A 24,638-nucleotide genomic window follows, 5' to 3' on the forward strand; every position below is an offset into this window, starting at 1 on the left:
TGCCAGAAATCTGATTTCTCCGCCCTCAGAATTTGGGCCCCCTCAGACCTGAGTCTCCCAGATCCCTGGGATGGCATCTGCAACAAACATGGGGTGGAGGGAGGAGCGAGTAAGAAAGAAAGGAAGTAATTGATTCACTGAGAAACAGATATGGAGCTACCAAGGTGGGCTGAGTGTACTCTCGGAGAGGGAGCCACAGCTACATGTGGGCACACACCCACTAAGCTTTGGCCACCAGGGTGGGGTGGTGGTTGTCCTAGGTAGGCCTGAGGTGTCAGAGCTTGGGCTCAGTCTAAAAGAAATCTTGCCAGTGCCCTGCAGTGGACAGGAGTGAGGTCTGGAAAATTTACATGGGGCTCAAGGAACTGGCATTCTTCGCTGAAGGTCTGTGGATGAGCTTTAAGGATGCCAACATCCCCATGTAGTCCTTAAACTTGGGTAAACTTAATAATTATTACATAGCTTATTGATGGGTTTGGGCCCATCCCTTGCAGGTGTTGTTCAGTAGGAGAGGAGGCCTGGATTGCTCTGCACAGGGAAATGGAGAGAATATGGAGCTCAGAGGTCACCCGAGAAACAGAGATGGTGCAGGAATGGGAGGAAATACCACTTTAGTTCCATAATAGGACCACAAAGTGGAAAACCAGTAGGGGCTTAAGGCAACAATTCCTAGCCTCTCAGGAAGCACACACCTGGTGTGTGTGTGGGGGGAGGGGGTCGCCATGTATAATGTTTACAGGGAGGTGGACATTTTCCTGGGCAGAAAGTCCAAAGGATTTATCAGAGTCTCCAAGGAGTCTGTATTAGTTAAAACTGGCTAGGCTTTGCTGCAGTAACAACCAAGCTGAGATCTCAATAGATTAACATCTAAGTAATTGACTTTCTCCCCTGATACACACTGCATGCCAGGTGACCCTCAGGGGCTGAAGTCCCCTACTGACCAGGGATTCAGGCTGCTTGGCTCTTGTGTCCCCTCCTTCTCAATGCCTAGTCCCATATCCTTCAATGTGGGAAGAGAGCTGGAGGATCCTCAGCCCACGAAGAACCCATGTCACTCCCCGTTAACCAGAGCTAGTTCACAGCCCACCTAGCCAACAAGGAAGCTGGGAGTGTGGTCTTTCGTGCACTCAGGAAGGAGAGGAGGGCCTGATATTGGTGGGCAATGTCATGTCAACATTATTTGGAGATTTTAGAAAATAAATATTCCCAGTCTGCAGTTCTGGGGAGTTCTCTCTATTCTGTGGTCCAGGAAACTGCATTTGAACATACCTCATAGGTGAACATGTGCCCAGGTCTGGCAGCCTCTGGAGTGGAGGGTCTTCTGATCAGGGGCTATGAGACCTGTTCTCCTCTCTTTACCTCCTACACACTGCCAGGTTAGGAGCTCACCAGTGTCCCAGCATCATGTCTGAGGGCAGCCCTCATCTAAAATTTGAGACCCTAAGGCTCACACACTATTACCACCCTCAGGCCAACCCCAATTTGGGGACAGCTGAGGAACAGAATGGTCACATAGCTGGGAAGGTGCCCCTGGATTGGGCACTGCAGACCCCTCTTCTACTCTGGGATAAGGACAAGTACGGGTCCACTCAGTGCCCAAGCCCCATCCCGGAGGGTGTTCCTCCTGGCAGCTTTCAGGGTTGTGAAATTTGAAGACAGTGGAAGCAGAGGTCAGCGGTGTATAAAACGCTCCTGTTATGGCCAACTTGCTCTTTGCCACTGTTGTCTGCTTCTGCTGGGAGAACAAGATTGGAAAGACGGTATTGGTTTAATTTACCAGAATAAATAAAGTTAAGACAAATAAGGCAGTACTGAGGACAACAAAGCTCCAGGGGGCACATCATTCATGTGTAACCCCTGAAACTCAGGCCCTTCTTCCACTACCACAGCCTGCCCCATGTTTGGAACTGATGAAGCCAAAACAATTACAATTTATTGTCTTTCTGTTTCTGGAGTGAGGCTGGTTTCCCCAGCTGGGCAGTAGACAGGCACCAAAGTTGGTTTGGACTGGATCATAGAGCCCTTGAGCCCACTGAGAGCCAAATGTTCAACAGTCAGGAATTTTGTGAACCAGCTGTTAAACCATGGGTTGATTGAAATTGGCCATGGTGGGAATGTTGACACTACAGAAATTGTTGATTCATGGCTTTTGCTTTCCTTTCCTTTTCCTTCCTTCCTTCCTTCCTTTGTCACATTAGTATATCAGGGTCTTTATAAGTGGCCACATCAGATTAAAAGGAGAAACAGGTCAAGCCTCTGTTGTCTCCAGAGCCCTGCTAGGGGGATACTTAGAAAATGTAATTATTAGTGAGCATATCACTAGCCTTTCTGGACTTGGAATGGGTCCCTTAGAAAGGGGTTTCCAGGTTTATTGAAGATGGATTTGCCACTGAGCCCAGTGACAGGCAGCCCTGCCAAGGTAGAGGCAGACGAGCTGGGGGGTCCAGATCAGCTGTGTGTTGGGGAGGGCATCCCCAGGATACACAGAGCTGTGCCCATAGCAGTTGCACATGAAGGTCTTCTCACAGTGCAACAGGTGTATGTCTTCAGGTCCCCTGGGGGACCCTTTTCAGCTTCTGAGCATCTATACGAACTACCCTGGTTCATCAATGCATGTGATGTGACTAGGAACACAAGAAGGTATCCAAATTGTTATGACTTTTCCATTGCTGCTGTAACAAATTACACCACAGAGTTAGTGGGTTGAAACAGCACAAATTGGTTCCACACCTAAGGAGCTTACAAGTCCTCACTCCATCCTAACAACAAAGTGAAAAGCCGAACAAACTGAAAAATCAACATTTTCTCCTGGACCCATGAGAGAAGGGAGGATGCAGGGTGAACTGGTGCCCCCCAGACTGGAGAGCAGCCAAATCTAGAGGTTATGGCTTACTGAGGCAGACTCATAGGCGGAAACCAGCACAGGAAATCGAAGCTGGGTTAGGAAACCCTGAACCCTAACCAGTGAATTGTAGGAGGCTTGGTGTGAATAGCTCAGAGGAAGAGTCTCCAGGGGACCCAGTCACAAGGTGGCCTCCACAAAATTCTAAGAATTATCCACAGGAGCTTCGTCAGATTCCTATAGTAAATATTGGAGCAAAATTCCCTCAGACTTCCAGCAGGGAAACTGGAAAAGAAACCATTCTGAGGGGTGCCTGGGTGGCTCAGTGGGTTAAAGCCTCTGCCTTTGGCTCAGGTCATGATCCCAGGGTCCTGAGATCGAGCCCCGCATCTGGCTTTTTGCTCAGTGGGGAGCCTGCTTCCTCCTCTCTCTCTGCCTACTTGTGATCTCTGTCAAATAAATAAATAAAATCTTTAAAAAAAAGAAACCATTCTGAGATAGGCCAGAGCACTCTGTTCTTCACCAAGCCTGCCTTCTGGGGAAACTAGTTAACCAGAGCATAACCTGCTGGGTTATCGTCAGAGACTGACTGAACTGGAGACAAGAAATACACAACTCCAGCCTATTCAACCCACCCTGTCCCACCAAAAGGGGGAGGAAACAAATGAGAAGCACTTGTGAAGCTGGGGGTCCAGGAGCACAGGCTCCCTAAAAAGACTGAGCCCCAGTGATAGGACTACAGAGCACTGCCCCTCCCTGTACACTTCAACAACACATGACCAAAAGCCTATTTACAGTGGTTCCTTTTAGTCAGTGCATCAGAGCTGGCTCTCAACAATTACAAGGCACACCGACAGTCAAACCACACAATGTGAAGAGAAAGAGCGAGCATCGGAGATATACACCACAGGGGTAATCATGTCATCAGACCAGGAAACGAACACAATTCTGGTGAATTTGCTGCAGGCTCTGACAGAGAAAGCAGAGCATCCAAAAAGAGGAGGGCAATGGAAGCAGAGATGGAAATCCTAAGAATTGAAAAGAAATGCTAGCGATAAAAAACTCTGTGAAGAATTCTTTGATGGGCTTCTTAGTAAACGGGATCCACGTGAGGGAAGAATCTCTAGGCTAGAGGATGTATCCTCAGAATCCCCAAAAAACCAGAAAGGAAGAGAACAGAGACTCAGAAAAAAGTGAATTGATTACCTACAGACAGTGGGACAACTATAAAGGATACAATATACACAGAATGGGAAGACCAGAAGAAGAAGAAAAAGACACGGAAAAAGTATCTGAAACAACAATGATTAAGAATTTCTCCAAATCAATGTCAGACACTGGCCGCAGATCCCAGAACTCAGGGATAAATTTCACTCCTTCCAAAATGAGGAACACACACACACACACACACACACACACACACACACACACCAAAACAAAAACCCTACTCCTAGGTATATCCTCTGCAAACTACAGAAAATAAAAGATAAACAAAACATTCTGAAAGAAGCCAGAGGACACATACAGCTTTCTCAGACAGGAGTAAAAGTAAGAATCTCATCTAAGTTCTCCTTAGAAACCAGACAGGCAAGAAGAGAATGGAATCAGATATTTAAAGGATTGAGAGGAAGAGAGAAAAACAAAACAAAACAAAAAAACACCACTGACTTAGAATTCCATACCCAGTTATCCCTGGAAAGTGAAGAAATCAAAACTTTTTCAGACAGAAAAAAAACTGAGGGACTGTGTTGCCATAGACCTGCCTTACAAGAAATGTTAAAAATTCTTTAGAGAGAAGGAATATGCCACAGGTCAGAAGCTGGGATCTAGATAAAGAAAATAAGTGTCAAAGAAGGAATAAGGGAAGGTAACATGAAAACATTTGTTGTTCTTTTTGTTGTTCTTATTCTTTTTTTTTTTTTTTTTTTTTTTTTTAGTCAGGGGAGAGGGTGGAGGGGGACCAGGGAGAGGCAGATGGAATTTAAAGCAGACTTACACACAGCACAGAGCCCAATGTAGGGCTCGATCTTACAACCCTGAGATCATGACCTGAGCCAAAATCAAGAGTTGGATGTTCAACCTACTGAGCCACCCAGGTGCTCTTCTTTTTCTTATTTTTAATAGATCTAACAGATTATAGCTTGTTTAAAATAGCAGTAGCAACAATGTATTTGATTATGTATGTTTATATATATTTATCTTATGTATTTGTAAGTGTGTGAGCGTATATATCATATGCTTATGTATGCCTACGTATAAATGAAATGAGTGGCAGCAAAAATACAAGGGACAGGAGAAAGGAATTAGGATCATTTCATTACTATAAAGTAGTCACACTCCCTGTGAAGTGATATAGTCTTATGTGAAAGCAAACTTGGAATAGTTGCAAAGGTTTATTGCAAACTCCAAGGCAACCATTTAAAAAAAAATACAAAAAGACATATAACTGATATACTAAGAAAAGAGAGAAATGAAATCATATAAAATGTTCAATTAAAACCACAAAAAGCAAGAAAAAATCTTTATTTTTTCCCCCAATTACATGACATTCTGGAACAGACACAACTATAGAGAAAGAGTAAGATCAATAGTTTTCAGAGATGGGAGTGAGAAGAGCACAGAAGATTTTTAAGTGCAGTAAAAATACTCAGTATAGTATTCTAATGATGGATGCAGGTCCCTACACATTTTCTCAAACCCAGAGAACATGCACCACCAAGAGTGAGCCCCAAAGTGGTCTAAGGACCGTGGGGGATTTGGATGTGGTCCTGTAAGCTCATCCTTGTAAAAATGTGCCCCATTCTGTTGAGTGATATTGATGAGCAGGAAGGATTGCACGAACAAAGTCAGGGGATATGTCGGAAAACTCTGTACCTCCCTCGTGATTTTGTTGGAGACCTAAAACTGCTCTTTAAAAAACTGTCCACAGGGCTCCAAGCTGGCTCACTCAGTTGGTGTCTGACTCTTGGTTTTGGCTCAAGTCATGGTCTCAGTGTTGTGGGATCGAGTCCTGCACTGGGCTCCATGTTCAGCACTCAGTCTGCTTGAGATTCTCCCTCTCCCTCTGCCTTTGCCCCTCCACCTGCTCACTCTCTCTCTCTCTTTCTCTCTCAAATAAATAAATAAATAAATAAATAAATAAATAAATAAATCTTTTTTATAAAGTGGGTCTTCAAACACCCCCCTCCCAGATTTTATTACCTTAAAGACCTGGAGATAAGAAATCTAAAATGGGCTGGCATTTTCTTCTGGAGGTTCTAGGAGAGCATTGCCTTCCTTCTTTGTCTCCCCCTTCTTGCCTTGTCTATCTCTCTCTCTATTTTTTTTTTCCTAAGTAGGCTCCACACCCATTGGAGCCTGATGTGGGACTTGAACCCACAATGCTGAGATCAAGACCTAGGCCCAAATCAAGAGTCAGACACTTAACCAACTGAGCCACCCAGGTGCCCCTTGTCTTATCTTTTTCATCTGCGGGTTGCCCCGTTCCTCATCTTTCAGTCTGGTTCTGCCATCCTGCCTCCTTTTCTGCCTCACTTACCTCTCCCATTCCCTTACAAGAACCCTTGTGATGACTCTGGACCCACTCAGAACTCCAGAGCTATCCCCTTGTCTCAAGGTCCTCAGTGTCATCATGTCCGCACAGTCCCTTTCAACATGCAGGGTAACATATATGCAGGTTCCAGGGACTAGGATTTGGACCTCTTTGGATGGCCCTTGTCCTGTCTACCTCAGCCTGCTCTCTGCCCTCCAAAGATTCATGTGTATCCTACATGCAAAACTCATTCACCCTATCCCAAAATCCCTCAAAGCCTCAATCCATTTGTAGCTTCAACCCAGAGAGTAAAGGCTCATTTAAATCTCTTCTCAAAAACCCTAAATCTCAACATCTAAACAATCCAAATCAGGTATCAGGTGAGATTCTGGGTAGGAGACACCCTGGGGCAAAATTCCTCTCCATCTGTGGACCCATGAAACTGGAATTCTGCCCCTCGATGTCATCATCTGGACAATAAACATGTTAATAGTGCCCACCTGTATCACTGAGTCAGTCAGGGTTTGTCCTGGAGAGGTGGAACCAGCAGGACGCCATACGTATGCATATACGTGAGTATGTGTGTATGTGTGTGCGCACATGCGCACACATGTGCACATGAACATGCATGCACAGAACCTGGGGCTTTACTGGGGGGATCAGCTTCTGCACAAATGTCATGGCTAGCCAGGCAGTCTCTGTAAGGCTGCTCCCACATCAACCACTGGAGCCCCGATGTCCACAGACAGGCAGAGGCAGGAGGGGAGAAAAGAACCGAGTCTACACCTAAGGCAGAGGGGCTGGAGCTAAAAGGGTGAGTCAGGAGCCAAGAGGTATCAGAGACTTGAGCCCAAGCAAGGCCAGGGACTTCAGGGAACAATACTGGGAATTAAGAGAGAGGCAGATAGGAAGTGCCATCTGTATGAGTGGAGGGGGAGGTCGGGGTGTGGCAGCTCAAAGGCAGCTCGGGCCTCTGTTGGGCAGAGTGCCAGTCTCCTTGACCTTGCAGGGCCCAGGCCACCCTGGATTGTGCACTGGACCAAACCTCTTGTCAAGGGCTCAAGGGCTCACAGAGGATTGGGGCTCAGCACCTCCTGCAAAGAACTGAGCCCCACAACCTCATGGACCGAGATTCTGAGGTCAAGACAGGAACATGGCCTGTCTCAGCTCAGCAAGGTAGGGGCTGAGCTGAACCAACCCCCAGGCCACCTGCAGAGAACAAAGGACCCCTTCTGAAACCTGGGTCCCACCAGGACCTCAGCCTCTGACAACGCCACAGCTCAGGTCTCACTCCTAGGAGGTGGTGTTGGCCAATCATGTGAGGTATGCCATCTACCCTAACTCTGGGAGGCCCTGCTGAAGGCTCAGTGCTCCCTAGGTGGGTCATGGGACGGGGAGAGGGGCAGGTGGCTGGAAGACACCGCCCCCCGGGGGGACCAGTCCTCTGCAGGGATGAACTTGGGTGTGCAGTGACCAGTGGGGATGGCCCCTGCTCCCTGCATACTTCTCCATGACCCGGGATGGATTGTCTCACAGCTCTGAGCTGGGGAGAGTGACACAGCTCCCAAGGCCTCAGTGGGGAGTGACACATCCTGAAACATGCACCATGCCCAGCCCAGAGCTGGCATATGAAGGTCCCAGGTAGACAGGGCTCCCTTCTGCCCACTGCCCCGCAGTGTCCAGACACCCCAGCCCAGGAATGTGGGCTCCACAGTCACATTCATGTTCTGCACCAGTGCCCCCTGTCTATGGAACCCTGGGCAAGCTTCTCTCCTGCCTGGGCCTCAGGTTCCTCAACTGCCAAATGAGGATAATAACAGCATCTCCATCCAGCTGGCCTGGGGCAGGACCCAGAAGACAGCAGGTATTGCCCCGAGCTGGGGGGGCGGGGGGTATCCTCAGGGACCTTTTAGATGGTGAGTTCCTAGACCCACAGGAATGTTGTTACTCCCACAACCAACATTTGCTCCATGTGTCCTTTCCAGAATCCCACATGGGGGCCATGACTGCTTCTCTCTCAAGTCCCTGCCATCTTGTCTCTGTCCAGCTTTGACAAGGCAGGCCTGAATCAGTCTGCAGTGGTGGCTTTGCTATCCTCATGACAACTGTCCAGTTACCTTGATTATCCTGCCGAAAGCCTTATTTTACTCTACCTGGTTAAGGCCGAGAGCATGGAGCTGGCAAGTCCTGCTTTGTGCCTCTAGAAGCAATCCAGGCTGTGCCCACACCCCCACTCCCTCCTGACCTGCGAGGGCCCTGTCACTGCCAATTTGGGAAAATGCAGCCAATCTTTTAAGACACAATATGTAAAAAGCAGAATTTACACATTATAAACTATTTCTTTTTTCTTTCTTTCTTTCTTTCTTTCTTTGTTTTGTTTTGTTTTGTTTTGTTTCTTTTAAATGACTGTATCTCCTGCTCATTCTTCCATCTCATGGAAAAACTTGAAAAAATGATCCTAAGGAAATTCATTAACTACTCAGAAGCTCTGACTCCTAAAAATGTACTCATTTACTGTGTGAAATATGGCTCTGCGTATGCAGAAACGCAGGCAATTTCATGGGGCCATAAAGGGGCTGGCTCGAATTGTCTCGCCGTGGAGCTGTCCATAATTACCCACTCCTAACTGATGCTCCCGGCTTCAGCCTCCAGGTGTGATCCTCAGGGAAGTGTTGCAGCCTGGGTGGGTCCATCGGTCCTGCCCCCACCGCCCTGAGGCACCCAGGTGAGGCCACACCTGCACGTGTCACCTGGGCAGCGACTTGAGCCTAGACCTCCTCTCTGGATGACTTCACTTCTGGGCTCCAGGCCTTACCTCTGGGTCTTTGTCTGTGGCCTTGGCATGAGTCTGGGAGTCTAACTCTCCCTGTGCCTGCTCCAGGCTCTTGGATCCTTCCCGCAGCAGAACTGGGCAGACAGCCTGGCAGGTGGAGTAGGGCTTGATTTTGCAGCAGGTAGAGCAGGGCTTGATTTTGCACCATCTTCAGACCTGGACAAGAGTTCGGGCCATGGGTCCCACATTCCAGAGGATCCTGCTCTGCCTTGTCCCCTGCCCCTGGCACAGGGAATGCACAGAGCCAAAGGGGTGATGGGCCCACCTGGGACTCCTTGTCACCCCTGCCATTCTTGGCCACTCTTTAGTACGTGGGACCCCAGAATTCCCCACCCCAATGGCCGAGGTTCCTCTTTCTGAGCCTGGTGGGCTTCTTCCCTGACCCTGCCTGCTGAGGGGGAACCCCCTGCGAAGACTGAGAGGTGCCGAAGGGCGTTGTGAAAGTGTTTGAACGTGTGCGCTGGTGTGTCCACAGCAGGTATGCTCCTTAAAGTGTGCAGCAGATCTGAGAACAGGCAGAGAAGGAGCTGGGCTTAGGGAGGGCTGTGGCTGGTTCTTCCCAAGTCTGGAGTGGAATTCCAAGGGGTCTGAGAACATGCAAAGCAGAGAAAATCCTAGAACTTCTCTAAGTGTGGACCCTTCGATGCCTGCATTAGAATCAACCAACACAGCAGTAAGCCTACAGAGCCCAAATCGTCCCTGGGGTGCTGGCCTTCGGGACAGCCACTGGGGTGGGTGGATCAGGCCCTGCCTGGGGACCTAGCACTGGGCAATCCATCGGTGCTCAAGTCAGAATGCCAACTCCTCTCTGGGGATCAGGGCATGCTCAGCATCTCTGGGAAAAGGAGGGCAGTTTCTAGCTAGTTGACAGCCAGCACATGCCAGACACCTGGGTTTCCACCAGGAGGCTGTTGAGCCGTGGGGTCAGCCTTGTCCTGGGCAGAGCAGCCCTTCCAGAATGAGATCCCCATGAAAGCAAGCGCACCGTGCTTCCAATGTTTTCCAGTCTCCCTCCCAATCACCTGGGGGTTCTGAGCCCTAGACTCAGGCCTCATCACCCGGCTCAGGTGCTGACATCACAGACCACACAGAGTCCAAACCCAGAGGGGCCTGAGTTCAAGTCCTGTCTCAGCCACTCATGCCCTGAGTGACCTGGAGCCCATCCTCTGGACCTTGGACTCCTGGGGCAAAAGACGTGAGTGGGAAAAATGGTCCCATGGGAGGGAGAAGCTGCTTCCCTGTGCCAGTCCTCTGTTTCCACATCTGTAAATGGGGATGGTGATCCTGCCTCCCTCGCAGTGTTGTTGTGAGGATTTGGTGAGTTCATCGGCAGAAAGCGCTTGGCTCAGGTCGGGGTGCACAACGCCTGCACCTGAGCCCTCCCCAGATGATTGGCTCCAGAACCCCCGCAGCCCCCCAGGGGAAGCCAGAGCTGAGACTGAACCCACAACCTTCTGATTCATTTCCTGGCACACTGCTGTGATCCCAGCAGCCTCAGGGATGGTCTCCCAGCCTCTGTTCCACACCTTTGCAAAGCACTCACTGCTTCCTGGTGCCAACTTGCACATCTCACCACAGTTGCGTGTGGACAGGAACAAAGCAGTGTACCTGGCCAAGTTCTCCCGGCTGCAGGACTGACCCTGCCAATCCTTTAAGCCCCTGATAGAGTCCCTAGTCTTGGGTTGGTCGGGAGATGGAGACAGAGCAAGGATGTCAAGCTCCTTACAGCCTTCAACTCTGTGCCCCCACACATTTCCGTGACAGTTGTCATCCACATTTTCCCCAGCAACTTCTCTGCAGGGGTCTCCTCCTCTGCTCTCACGATCTTCTTTCCCTGTCAAGACCCTAAGGCCCCTCAACAAGGCTTAATCTACCTTTTCCAGTTTGAGGTTCAGTGTCTTCTATTGTGACTCAAGTTGGAACATGGGCAGCTCCGTGCTGTGTCCCTGCCAGGGGGGAGGTGTGGGGTAGAAGCACGAGGCTTCTGACCCTCCCACCAAGCTCCCCTCATCTCAGAACCAGGGAGCAGCAGGGCCCACTGGAGGCCAGTGGAGGCTCAGAGCCTCATTGTGAACTCTTAACTTTGACCTGCTGGATGACCTCTGGCAGGCCATTGCCTCCCTCTGAGCTGTGGGTTTTTCTCATCAGTAAAGTGGGTCAGAACCATGGACAGGGCCACCTTCCAGGGCCCGAGAGGTTCTAAGAAATAAGATGCCTTCCTTACTAGAGTGTTTAGTCTGTGGACATGAACACAATGACGATGTGGTCGGAGAAGGTTTAGTGTCTCACTTGATTTTCTGCCCATCACTTCTAGGTTATTTGTCATTGTTAATTTGGTTCTCTATGTCTCCTTTTCTGCCTTATTTTTAATTGACTGAATCTATTTTTAGGAATTTCGTTTGTATTTATCTATGGGTATTTCAGGGATACCTGTTTGCATTTTTAAAAATTTATTGATCTAAAGATTACAAAATACTCCCTAAGTGTTGACCTTGTGCCATAGAAGGGTCCATTCTTTTCCCTTTGGGGGCAGAATATTTGTGCACTTCTCAGCTTCAGAGTTCTAAATCCCTCAACATGCTGTCGTATTTCTTGCTGTAAAGAATCTAATTGTCTTTAAAAATAAAAGTATAGTCTCCTATTTACTCTCACAATTATAATTTCTGGTGTTCTTCATTACATCTTTGAATATTTGCATTTCCATCTGGCACCATTTTCCTTCAGCCTAAAGAACTTGGGTCTTTAGTATTTTTTTTTTTTAATTCATTCCTACTAGTAACAAATTCCCTGAGTTTTCTTTTCTGCTTTGATTTCACTTTGGCTTCTGAATGATAGACTTCTGGATGGATCATGATTTAAAGATGTCAGGCCACGCCCTGTGGCCTCCACGGCTTCCGGTTAGAGCTGGCCAATCCCTCATATACCACGTATATCACATGCTCTGCAGTGTTCACCCCAGAGGCAAATTCATGTGGGTGTAACGTCTTCTTTCTCTGCTTTAGCAACCCTCTTGACTCCAGGGTCTGCCATCTGACTGCGGTACACTTAAGTGTGATTTTATTTAAATTCATTCTGCTTGGGGTTTGCTGGGATTCATCAGTTTGTAAATATTTACCTTTCACCACATGTGGGGAGTTGTCAGCCCATATTCCTTTAGCTTTTTCTGTGCTCCACCCATCCCCCACCCCAGCATACAGGCATGCACCCTTCTGAAGCAACAATCCCATGTCCATTAGGTTTTTCTTTCAATATTGTTCTTCGTGTCATGGAGACTCTGGATTTTTTTTTTCCAATTTTTATTTCCATACCCTTCAAATTGGAAATTTCTGTTGATGCATCTTTAATCTCTTGATTTTTTCCTTCCATCTCTAATTTTCTATTCATCCATCTAGTGTTTTTTTTTATTTTAATTTTTTTAATTTACGTTTAATAATTAACATATAATGTATTACTAGTTTTAGAGGTAGAGGTCATTGATTCATCCATCTTATGTGACACCCCCTTAATGTCCATCATCTGGTTATCAATCCCCGCACTTCCTCCCCTCCAGCAACCCTCAGTTTGTTTCTTATGTTAAGAGTCTCTTGTGTGGAGAGGGAGGAGAGAGTCTTTTGTGATTTTTCTCCCTTTCTGATTTTGTCGTCTTTTTATTTTGTTTTCTCTTAGTTTTTCCTCTCTTCCCCTATGATCCTCTGTTTTGTTTCTTAAATTCCATAGGTAGGTGAGATCATATGACAGTTGTTTTTCTCTGATTGACTTATCTCACTTGGCATAATTCCCTCTAGTTCTATTCATATCATTGCCATATGATAAAATTTCTTTTTTGATGGCTGAGTAGTACTCCATTGTATATATGTACCATATCTTCTTTATCCATTTCTCTGTTGGTGGACATCTGGGCTTTTTCCATAGTTTGGCTATTGTGGACATAGCTGCTATAAACATTGGGCCAGTGCAGGTGTCCCTTCAGATCACTAGTTTTTTTTTTTTTAATACTATATTTTTTAGTTCTACAATTTCCAATTGGTTCGTTTTTAGAGCTTTACCTCACTGCTAGGATTGCCTATCTTTCCATTCATTATTCTGAGCATGTTTTTATTTACCACCTTGAGTTTAATTATAGTACATGCTTTAAAATCTGTGTCTTAGGGGCACCAAGGTGGCTTAGTCAGTTAAGCTTCCCAACTCTTGATTTCGGCTCAGCTCATGATCTTGGGGTCATGAGATTGAGTCCCATGTTGGACTCAATGCTCAGCGGGGAGCTTGCCTAGGATTCTCTCCCCCTCTCTCTCCCTCTCCCTCTGGGCCTCCCCACCCCTACCTACTCACACGCTCTCTCTCTCTCTAAAGAAAGGAAAAAAAAATCTGTCTCATACTTCTAACATCTGGATCATCCTGAGATTGTTCTCCATTGATTGGCCACTTTTCTGATTTTAGTTCACATTTTCATATTTCTAACAATTTGGGATTTTATCTTGGACATTTACAAAAGTTTTCTTGTAGACGTTTTGGATTCTTCCAGAAGAGGAGGATTCCTGTCTGCCGGCTCTGGGGGCAGGTGGAGCCAGGGCCTGTGGGAGGCCGCTAATTAGTGGGGGTGATTGTCCAGCAGCAGCTGCTTGCTGACAGGGTTCCCAGCTTCCATTTCTTATTTCCCCACCGCAAGCTGTTCCCAATGTCACAGGCAAGAAATCTTCACAGAATATAGAACTAGTCATTTGTGTCCCTTCCTCTCATCTTTTCTGCTCTGTTCCACAGCTTCCTCCATAAGAATGGGGGCATCTGGGTGGCTCAGTCCATTAAGCATATGCCTTTGGCTTAAGGTCATGATCTTAGAGTCCTGGGATCAAGTCCCACATTGGGCTCCCTACTCATCAGAGAGCCTGCTTCTCCTCTCCCTCTGTCTGCCACTCTGTCTGCTGCTCTGCGTAATTATACTCTCTCTATCAAATAAATAAACTTTTTTTAAAAAGATAAAGAATGGGTCTACTAAGTTGACCTGAAAGGTCCTGCACAATTGGCCCCTTGCCCTGTCCCTTCCTGAGACGATATATAACATGCTCCCCACCACTAACCCTTCTTGAGACCTTTGGGAATCTTCAGTCCTCTGTGAGTGGCACAATTCTCTCTGCAACAGGACCTTTGCACAGGCTGTTCCTTCTGCCTGTAGTGCTTCCTTGATCCCACTTTCCCCAGTTACCCTTAACCCTTTAATTCCAGCTCAACCATCATCCCCTTAGGGATGTTCTCTTTGACTTTCTATGACAACGTCAGATCTCCTATGTATAGTCTTCATAGTGCTTCATCCCTCTCCCTTATAGTATTTCTAATAGCTACATATCCATATTAATTAACCGTATTCTTAGCATCTGTCTGCTGAAGTAGACTGTCAGCTCCATGAGATCAGAGACTGTGCTGATCTTGGCTCAGGTTGTAGTCTCCAAGGCCTGGCACAAAATACAGGCTTAATAAATACTTGTTTGGAGGCTGGGTGATTAGGGGCTTGGCCTTGGCAAACACACTGCACTTCTCAGTTCTAGGACTCATTTCCCCTTTGTAATATGGTTTTGACCCTTGAGTGTAGCTAATTTTAAGCAGAACCTTTCATAGCAAGGGATGGAAGCCAAATCACTTGAGCCATCTTCCCCAGAGAGTGAAGAAAGCCTTCCTGAGAAGGAGGTCAGCACAGAAGAAAACAGAGATAAAAAAAACAAAAGAGGTGGGACTCTAGATCCAGCCGCAAACCAAGTGAATTCTACCCTCTGTGTTTTCTGGTTACATGGGCCAGTAAACAGTAATTCTGTTATCTTAAAACTTGTACCCTTATTTTTAGAGAAATGTATGAGTCCATTACCTGAAATTTCCAAGGTAACCAAGAGACTTAAAATATAATAATGTTGGCAGAATGGGAGACCGGCTGGCATAGAAATGAGCTAAGGCCTCACTCATCATAGCAGGGAGCCAGGAGATGTTGGGACAAATGTATTCTTTAGCTTTATGAAGAAATTGGTAAGAGAAAAAGCTCAACAAGTTGAAAGTGGTTATCTGCCATGTGGAAATCCAGGCGAGAAGTTCAAGGGGCCACTACTTTTCATTATCCATTTCTCCACACTATTTTGTTGACTTGGCTGAAAAAAGCCTATTTACTTTTTGTTTTATAAAAATAAAATCTCATTCTTAAAATTGAGAAAGGTAAACAGTAAAAGCCACATAGCTTATTTTGTTGATGTGATTGTGTACTTAAAGTTTAAAAATAGAACCTGGGATAAGGTTCTCTCTAGTGTTTAAAGAAAAAGTAGCTTGGTCAGAGGTGGACTTGGTCATTGAGACCATTGTCCCAGGGAGCCTCTTCTTGGGGGAGGCTGTCTGAGCAGCAAAAGCCAGGCTTGTCCCTCTGCTGGATCCCTGTAGCACTCTGCTACCCAAGGGCTCCTTCCATGATCCACACAGACTCATCACTGTCCAGGCCTGGGTGGTCCTAAACCCACAGGGGAGGGTCCCCAGAGCTGGTGGAGGCAGGGATGGGGGAGTTAGAGGCCCAAAGGACAGAGCAGATGGCCAGTACTCACCTCCCTGGGACACTGTTCCCATCAGCCCCTGGCAGGGTTCACCCTACTTCTGCATCCCTCCCCAGTGGCCTTCTAACAGCAGCTCACCCCAACCAGACCCCCGAGGCTCTGAAAGCCAGTGAGGAGGCCATGGGAGCCATGTGACGTCCATGAAGATGAGGTGTCTCCATGGGGACAGGGGCTGTGTTCTGGAGCTGTTTCCTTCTGATTCCTTCCCAGTTCACCCTCCTTGTAACTTCCCCTCCTGGACCAGTCCTTCCAAAAATCTGAACTTTCCTGCCTCCTCTGGGGACAGAGGGGAATGGAAAAGGGAAGCTGAGAAATTCCCCTGAACCCCCTTTATTCTGAGTTTCTGTGATTCTAGAATGGACCATCCATGAGGGAAGAGATGTCCCTCATCTCTTGAGGGACATATCTTGAGCCCTGTAGTTCCAGCTCTCAGCTCAGCACCCAGCACAAAGGAGACATTCAGAACATAATTATCAAATTAATGAACTCTAAGATTAGATAATCCTACATGCCTCAGACTATGACTGAGTCTAGGATCCTACGATGCTATGATTCTAGAATTCTAAATTGCTATTCTGTTTACCTAGGATCCCAACCCTAAATGCCCACAACAGCCAGACAGGGAACAGGTATGAGTAAAATAGTCAGACCCGGTGCAAACGCACAGCATCTTGGGAGCAGTGGAGTGGGGTCCTTGCAGGCTGTGTAGATGGCACACAGAGCCTCTGACCCTAGCCCTACCTATAGTAGGGGCCCTCACCAGAGTGATACTGCCCATCATTCCTGGCAGCTTTCTCTGTGCATCTTTCTCTGTGGCATCTTTGCTTCTCGGTTCCGGGCCTGGCTTCCCTTCCAGAGTTCGATTCTGTCCCTTGATTGCAGCTTGTTGTAGGCAGAACCATGGATAGATCACAAATAGTAGAAGCAAAAGGTGTAAGGATTTATTGGCCCATATGACAGACATGCAGGGGATGGCTTCAGGCATGGCTGGAGGCAGGTGCTCTAGCCATCTCCCCAGTGTCCTTTTTTCTTCCTCCCTTCTCTTATCTCCACTTTCCTCTGCTGACGCCCTTCTCAGGCAAGCCTTCTGGGCAGCTCCGGGAAGAGTTAGGCTTCCCAAGCCACCAAGGTCCTCTGAGTTATGATCCCAGGGACACAAGTCTCCTCCGATGTTCCCACATGTTAAATCTCAGGGAGGACTCTGATTGACTGTGGTGCATCATGTGTCTTGTGGACCATGCCTGCTGCACCATTCAGAATTGTTTCCCCTTCACAGACAGTATTCTGTCCCCCTCAGCCGTGGGACTAGGGGTAGAGGTGTAAGAAATCAAATGCTCCGATGTCTTGCACATGATCTAGAGAAAATGTGGGTCTCCCTGGTATGACTGCAGCCCCCCTCGGTTGCAGAGGGTGAGAGTGAGCTCCCCTCTCACCCAGAGCTGGTGGCCCAGGTCTGCTCTGCTCAAGCCCCATGGACAAAAGCAAGGGTAGGCCATATAAAAGGGCTGAGAGGCAAGCCTTGCAGAAGAAGCAGAAAAGCCTTCATCTGCTCCTCAGGCTGGCAGGAGGCGGGTAGAGAAGAAAGGACTGGAGAGATGAGGGAGGGATGGGGTGGCAGGCTGGAGTACCCGGCCCAGCCTCCAGGGCCCCTGCAAGGGGTAAGTGCCCAGGCGCTCCCCACAGCTCTGAACCTCTGTTAGGCTGTGTCCTAGGTGGCAAACAATAGGATGGTGGATACTTTAGTGTAACCTAGGGTAGGGGGTGTGGGCATCTATCACAGCAAACCAATAAGGCATCTGCCTACCCTTGTGGCAAGCAAATCCCAAGATGAACCAATCAGCAGCTGCCTCATGTCAGCTGGACCAATTAGATGAACTGCTGCATTCAGCCAATCATGTACTGAGCACTGATAGGCACTCCTATTATGAGACAGGTGTGTCCTGGTTCTCCATGACCTCCAGGGGTCTCCCCACCTCTCCCTCTGTGAAGAACAGCTTCTCTGATAAGCTCAGGACAAAATGGCCTCATATGAGAATCCCCCAGTGCAAGGTACATAGGTGCGGTCCTGCCTGGCATTTCAGTGGCTCTTTGATACATAGTTGAGTCATTAAGCTTGTCAGAGCAGTCAAATGTTAGGATCTTCCTGGAAGAAACAATCAGTGGAATCAAGCAGGGTTAAATACTTGTCAGGTCCCTGAATATATCACCATGGAGACATACAGACCTTCAGTGAACAGAGGCATCAGTGAGTCCCACTTGGGTTGGGGAAAAGGAGCCTGTCCTGCTGTGTCAGTCTCATTCAGGGTGGGGTTATTCAACTTTTTAAAAATAGTTTTATTGCAGTGAAGTCAATGTACATCATTCTGCGTATCTTGAAATTGTATGGCTTGAGGAGCTTTGATGAAAGTCTATAGCCATGTAGTAGTCATCACCACAACCAAGATAATGAACATATTCATCCCCTCCTAAATTTCCTTGGGCCCCTCTGTTGGCTTCCTACAGCACCTTCAAGCAACTCCAGAGTTGTTGGCTCTCGAGAGATTAGCAAATGTCTTCTAGACTCATAAAATTAATTGTACAGTCCCTCATAATTTCGACATTCATCCCTGTTGGTGTTTGTATCAATAGTTTGTTCCTTTTGATGGCTGAGTAATATTCTATAGTATATATATACCTCAATTTGTTTGAATAAACCAGTCCTCCTGTTGGTAGACATATGGGACTATTACAAACAAAAGTGTAAGGAACATTTACGGACACATCTTTATATGAACAGATGCCTCCTTCCATTGCAGGGAAGAGCCAGGGAGGAAATAGCTGGGTCATCTGGTAGGTGTGTGTTTGACTTATTTATTTACTTACTTATTTGACAGAGATAGTGAGAGAGCATGAGCAGGGAAAGTGGCAGAGGGAGAGGGAGAAGCAGGCTCCCATCGTGAGCGAGGTGCCCGATGCAGGGCTTTATCCCAGGACCCAGGATCATGACCTGAGCCAAAGGCAGATGCTTAACCAACTGAACCACTCTTTTAAATTCTTAAAAGAGACTGGCAGCATGCTTTGCACAGTGATTATACTGTTTTACATTCAGGCAGCAGTGTGGAGAGACCCTCCCCCCTCCAACAGCTTTGACAAATGCGTTATCGGTGGCCCTCTGGGTCTAAGTGATTCTAGCAGGCTTGTAGATTTCATTAGTATTTATCTAATGACTTCTGAGGTGGACAATCTTCCCATACACTTCTTTGCTATTCATGTATCCATGCTTTTTAAAATATTTTGTGAGGTTTGCTTTATTTTATCAGGTTTGAAGATTTCCTTATATGTTTTAGATGAAACTCCTTTACCAGATCTATGTTTGGGTCATATTTGCTGGGTCCACAGTCTATCTTATCAGTTTTGTGGATCTTTGATAAGGTACAGTTTTTAAATCTGATAAAGTTTGATTTATTGGTTTTTTTTCTTTTATAATTTGTGTCATGCTTAAGACCTTTAAATTTGTTTACTCATTCATGCACCAGATGTTTACAGAGCATCTGTTATGTGCTAGGTGCAAAGAATACAGTTGGATGTGCCCTATTCCCACACAGGGTATAGTCCAAGCAAGCGGCAAACGTAAATAGATAAAGAGATGAAACTGGGATGTATCTGAGGAGGGAGAGAATGGGAGAACAGGAGGGGAAAGAATCATAGCCATTATTTGGTCAGTATCCAGGGAAGGCCTCACTTAAGAAACTCAGTTTAGAGGTGCCTCAGTGGCTCAGTGGGTTAAGTATCTGACTTATGGTTTCAGCTCAGGTCATGATCTCACAGCTATGGGATGAAGCCCTGCATCAGGCTCTGCATTCAGCATGAAGTCTGCTTCAGATTCTCTCTCCCTCTCCCTCCCACTCATTCTCTCTTTCTCTCTCAAATAAATAAATCATAAAATCTTAAAAAATAATTAAGAGTAAATTTTCTATTAAAAAAAGGAAGAAAGAAACTCAGTTTAAACTGAATCCAAAAGGAAAGGGAAGAACTCTGCTGGTGATAAGAACCTCCTATGCGAAGGCCCTGAGGCAGGAAGGGGCTTGTGGCATGGAGGGAGGCTAGAAACTGACAAGGATCAGGTCAGGTGGGATGTTGTGGCTGTGCCAAGATCCAGTGGCTTATCCCAGGGCAGTAGGGGCCATGGGAGAGACTGAAGCTGGGTTACCAGGTCATGGGTTTGTGTGGGCAAAGTGCTTTTGTCTGTGGTGTGGAGAGTGCAGTGGGAGGTGGAAAATGGGGAGAGAGAAGGAGAAGAACATTCCATGTCTGACCTGCAGGAGAAGAACTTGTTCTAGGAATTGCCAAGAGTAGGGGGTAGGGAGCAGGGAGGGAGAGTAACTTGATAAGAGTGTGGGAATTTGGGCAGGGCCAGACCATAAAGGACTTCACAGGTGCTGTCTCAGGGTATGAATGAGGGAAATAACATGATCCAATTTGTTCTGGAGTTCTCCTGAAGCTCATTCTTTGTCCTACAGCCACCCTGACCAAGATGTCAAGAGGCTTAACTCTTATAGGACCAGCAGAAGGGGTGAGGTAGGCTCAGAAAGATCAGGTGTTAGGGCCCCAGCTCTCCTGGAGAGGGAGTATCACAACATACCAGGGAGGGAGAAGGGCCAGGCCTGTTCTGCTTCTGGCTGTATCCCTGGTGACACATGACAGAACCTGTCACATAGTAAGTCCTCAGAAAAGTAAGAAGTTGGAGACAGACATCCCTCAGTTTAAGTAATGGCTTCTTTACGTCCTCCAAATTATGACTTTGAATGGGATCCTTGACCTCGCTGAGCTCAGTGTGCCTCATCTGTAAAATGGAACTAACAATCATGCCAACTCTTGAAAAGGTTGTGAAGTTGTCAGAACTGATCCAGCCAAGGAGCCAACTGTGGGGTCTCGCACTGTAGCGTATGTTCCAGAAATTAGAGAATTACTGCTGCATATTTGCTATTTAAACAGTAGTAGGGAAGGGATTAGGGTGCAGTGATTTTTAAAAATTTATTCAGTGTTCCATTCCCTGGATAAACTCTTTTTTTAAAAAAAAGATTCTGTTTTTTATTTAGTTGACAGAGAGATAGAGAGCATAGGCAGAGCAGCAGGCAGACAGAGGGAGAAGCAGGTTCCCCTGCCAAGCAGGAAGTCCAATGCGGGACTCTGGGATCATGACCCAAGTCAAAGGCAGATGCCTAACTGACTGAGCCACTGAGGTGTCCCCATCCCTCCATAAACTTTTACTGACACATCTGCTTTCAGGTGCTGAGAACACAGGCCCAAGGAAGATCACAGTTGAGTAGGGGGACAGATGTGGGGATCTATAATGAGGTGTCATTGTAGAGATAAAAATAACCTTAATGATGGAGACATAAGACTGGGGAGAATCAGCTTTCCAGTGATAATCAGGGAGGGCTTCAGAGAATGGGGTGCTCGGTTCTGGGTTTTGAGGAGTGAGTAAGAGCTCACTAGGCCAACAGGGAGACATCTAGGCAGAGGGAAGTGCTGGTGCAAAAGCAGGGGCACGTGCTTGCTGGTTGTGTACCTGCCTAATGCCCCTAGTATATGGCTGGTGTAGGGGTTAAGGAGTTTGGACTATGGCCAGAGGAAACTGTGGGGTCTGGGAAAGGTTTCCAACAGGAAGGGACCCAGTCATTTATTTTGCTCCTGAGGATCGCTCTGGGCCAGAGTGGAGGGTCGGCCAGAGAGGATGGGCTTGAGGACAGAGAGAATGTGGGGCATAGAGCCAGGGTACTAGGAGGGCTTGGTTAGAGAACCAGGGAGGAATTCACTGACCAGAGAGGGTCAAGATCAATGCGGGAAAAACAGCCAAGCCAGTGAGTTCCATGTGAAAATAACTAAGCTGAGGAGTATGGCTCCCTCAACTCCCAGATAACATTAGACTCCTTGCCCCCAGACAGGGCAGGGAGGACAGGTGGCTGTGAGGTCAGATTGCTGAGATGATGTTAGAGTCAGCCAGGGCCTCACCCTCACAGCTCACAGGGAAGTGAGGAAGGAGGAGGGTTCTGTCGACTGGAACCACTGCAGGAACCACTGCAGAAAAACCTGACGGGACTAGAGAAGTGTTCCCTTCCAGAAAGCCAAAAGGAAACACATTTGTTTCCATGACACATTAATGTTTTCCAAGAGACAGTGTGATTGTTTTCCTAATTTTGCACTGGAAAGCAATGAATGGAAGATTGCACCTGCTGTGACAGCCACTTCCTCCCCCAGGCACTAAACAATTGAAGAAGTTTCCAGGCCCAGCTCACTGGTGCCTGAAATTTCACCACTGGAAGCTTCATCACGTTGGCTTGCCATTTCGTCTTTTGTAAAAATGTAAATACCTTCACATCAGCCAGGTATTCAACAAAAATAGCATGTTTGTTCATTCAGCAAATCTTTTCTGAGTCTTTTCTTTAAACTAGGCAGTGACTAGAGGCTGGGAATAGAGTGATTAACTAAGACTCGGTTTGTACTTTCCAGGAATTCACAAACTGCGTGTGTGTGGGCACTCCCCTGTTTGGGGAAGGCAGACATGGAAACCCACCCATGACAGTTTTGCAAGTGATGTGATGGCAGGGGGTACCAAAGGTCATGGGAACTCACGACAGGGATGATCCAATTACGTGGTGCTCAGGGTCTTAGAGGGATCTGATCTGTCATGGAAGAAGACAGTCCCAGTGGGAAGGTCCAGCTGGGGCAAATGAATGGGGTCATGGGCCAGGATGGCGGGTTACGGGGACTACATGCCACTCATCCAGCTTGGATATAAGGTAGGACATGGCAGGTGGGACCGGAGTGGCAGGGAGGGCTTCTCATTGATTGCATACTATGTGTCATCTTAGGGGGTGGCCTCTGTCCCAGCGCTGTGCTGCTGCCCCAGCTTCCCCCTCATCTCCCACCAAGCCCACCAGACTCTTCTTTGCGGAACTGCCCTGTGCCCCTCTCAGTCACATGGTCTGAATGACCCACCCCCAGCTCCAGAGGTGGGCCTGATTGGTTTAAGTAGTCAGCCTACTCCCATCCTGCTGGTATCGACTGGTTCAGGAAAGGGCGTGTGGTCCAGCTCACGCCGATAAAAGGCCAGATGTTTGCCAGGAGTTCTGGGAAAGGGATCTGCCCCTCTCCTTCAGGGGAGCTCCCAGATACACCTGCTCTCATCTGGCTCCATACAGGGAGGTGCTGGAGGCCAGGGATGATGGTGATGTGGGGAGGAGGTCAGAGAGGAGAGAATGTCAGAGAGGAGAGAATGTCAGAGAAATGGGTTCTGGGTAGACCCATCCCTGCTGTCCTCAGCCGAGGCAGCAAATTCCCATATGCTCATCCCATTTGTTGTTACTTTCCAGTGAGAAGTTCCTCACTGGTGCAGGGCATTTCTGGGGGACAGTCCTGAATGGAGCTGGAAAAGGAGTGACCAGCAGGTACCTGGACCTGGATGGGGCAGGATTGGCCAAATCCCTTTCCTCTGGATCCCACCTCCACATACAGTTCTTACCATGAGGGAGGATCTTTCCGCAGGGAACGTCTCCTGACCTCTAACACCGGCATGACACCTGCATGCAAGTCCTGGTTGGAGAGCCCGGCATTGGGGGTCTATCCTAACCCAGGCTCATGTCTGACTGTAAGGCCCAGTGGAACCATACGCCTGTTCTGGACTTTCATTGGTGATCCATCCACCAGCCCCAGACTGAGCTCCCTAAGGGCAGGGGTGATGACCAAGCTAGCCCTGCAGCCCCAGAACCCAGGACAGGCCTGGCACAGAGCAGGTGTCAATGGGGCTGTTGACTAACGGAGGCAAGAACTGTATCTGCCTGCACTAATGTCCAATGGTCAGGATCATGTGTGATGCTGACAGGGACAAGCTGCTGTTCCTCTGTCCACCCCCAAGAGCCTCCTGGAGACCCCAGCCCCATGTTAGAGCAGTAGGAAGAGATTTAGGAGATGATATAACATGCAAACTACATGACAGAGGCCTCAGCTTACACAGAATCTCTAGTGGTTTTTGAGCCATAATTATACTGCAGAGTGAGAAAAAATCCACCAAAAACTCAACTCTGTACTTCTGGGCTGTGGCTGATCTGGGCAGCCAAGCTCTGGGACTCTCTCCTCAGTCTGCTCATTGGTGTGTGCTGGAGATGGGGAAAGGGCAATGATAAGGTATCCCCTGCCAGAGAACAAGCTCAAAGGGTGAAGCCAATTGGTGGAGGCCAGACCAGAGCCCACTGCTCTGCTCTGCTTGGGGGTATGGACTGCTCCTCACAGTGCTAGGCAGGAAAGGACATATGTGTGCATTCACAGACCAGAGCAGAGAAGGCAGGGGTGGGGAGACCACAAGAGGTGGGTCTGGGCTGAGGGGTGGGTTGGCCATCTCAGGCCCATCTCCAGCCTCTATAAGACTCAGATTCTTTTCTTGAGGGCAACAGGGGACAGGGAAATGGAGAGGGCCGGGGGTGGGGAACAGCATTCTAAGGTTATGAAGAATCATCATGGAACATGATATCACTTACTCACTGTTTATACATTAATTCATTCACTAGTGTCTTCCATCCTGGAACTTTTTCTAGTTGGGGAAATAACAAACAGAAATCATATGAAAGTATATGTTATATTATGCTTATATTTTATTTTGTAATAAGGGCCATGAAGAGGGACACGATGGAGAGTCAAGTATAAATGATTAAAAGATATGCAACAGAGATGGCTGAGGAGGTATGGAGGAAGAGTAATTGATATTTATCTTTGAATATATTGATGTTCACAATAATTCAGCAAGTTAATTCCAATCTAAGTTAATTCCATCTAAACATGTCATGTAAAAGACAGAGATTGTCAGATTGGGTTAAA

This window comes from Mustela erminea, chromosome 10, assembly GCF_009829155.1.
Source record: "Mustela erminea isolate mMusErm1 chromosome 10, mMusErm1.Pri, whole genome shotgun sequence".
NCBI lineage: Eukaryota > Metazoa > Chordata > Mammalia > Carnivora > Mustelidae > Mustela > Mustela erminea.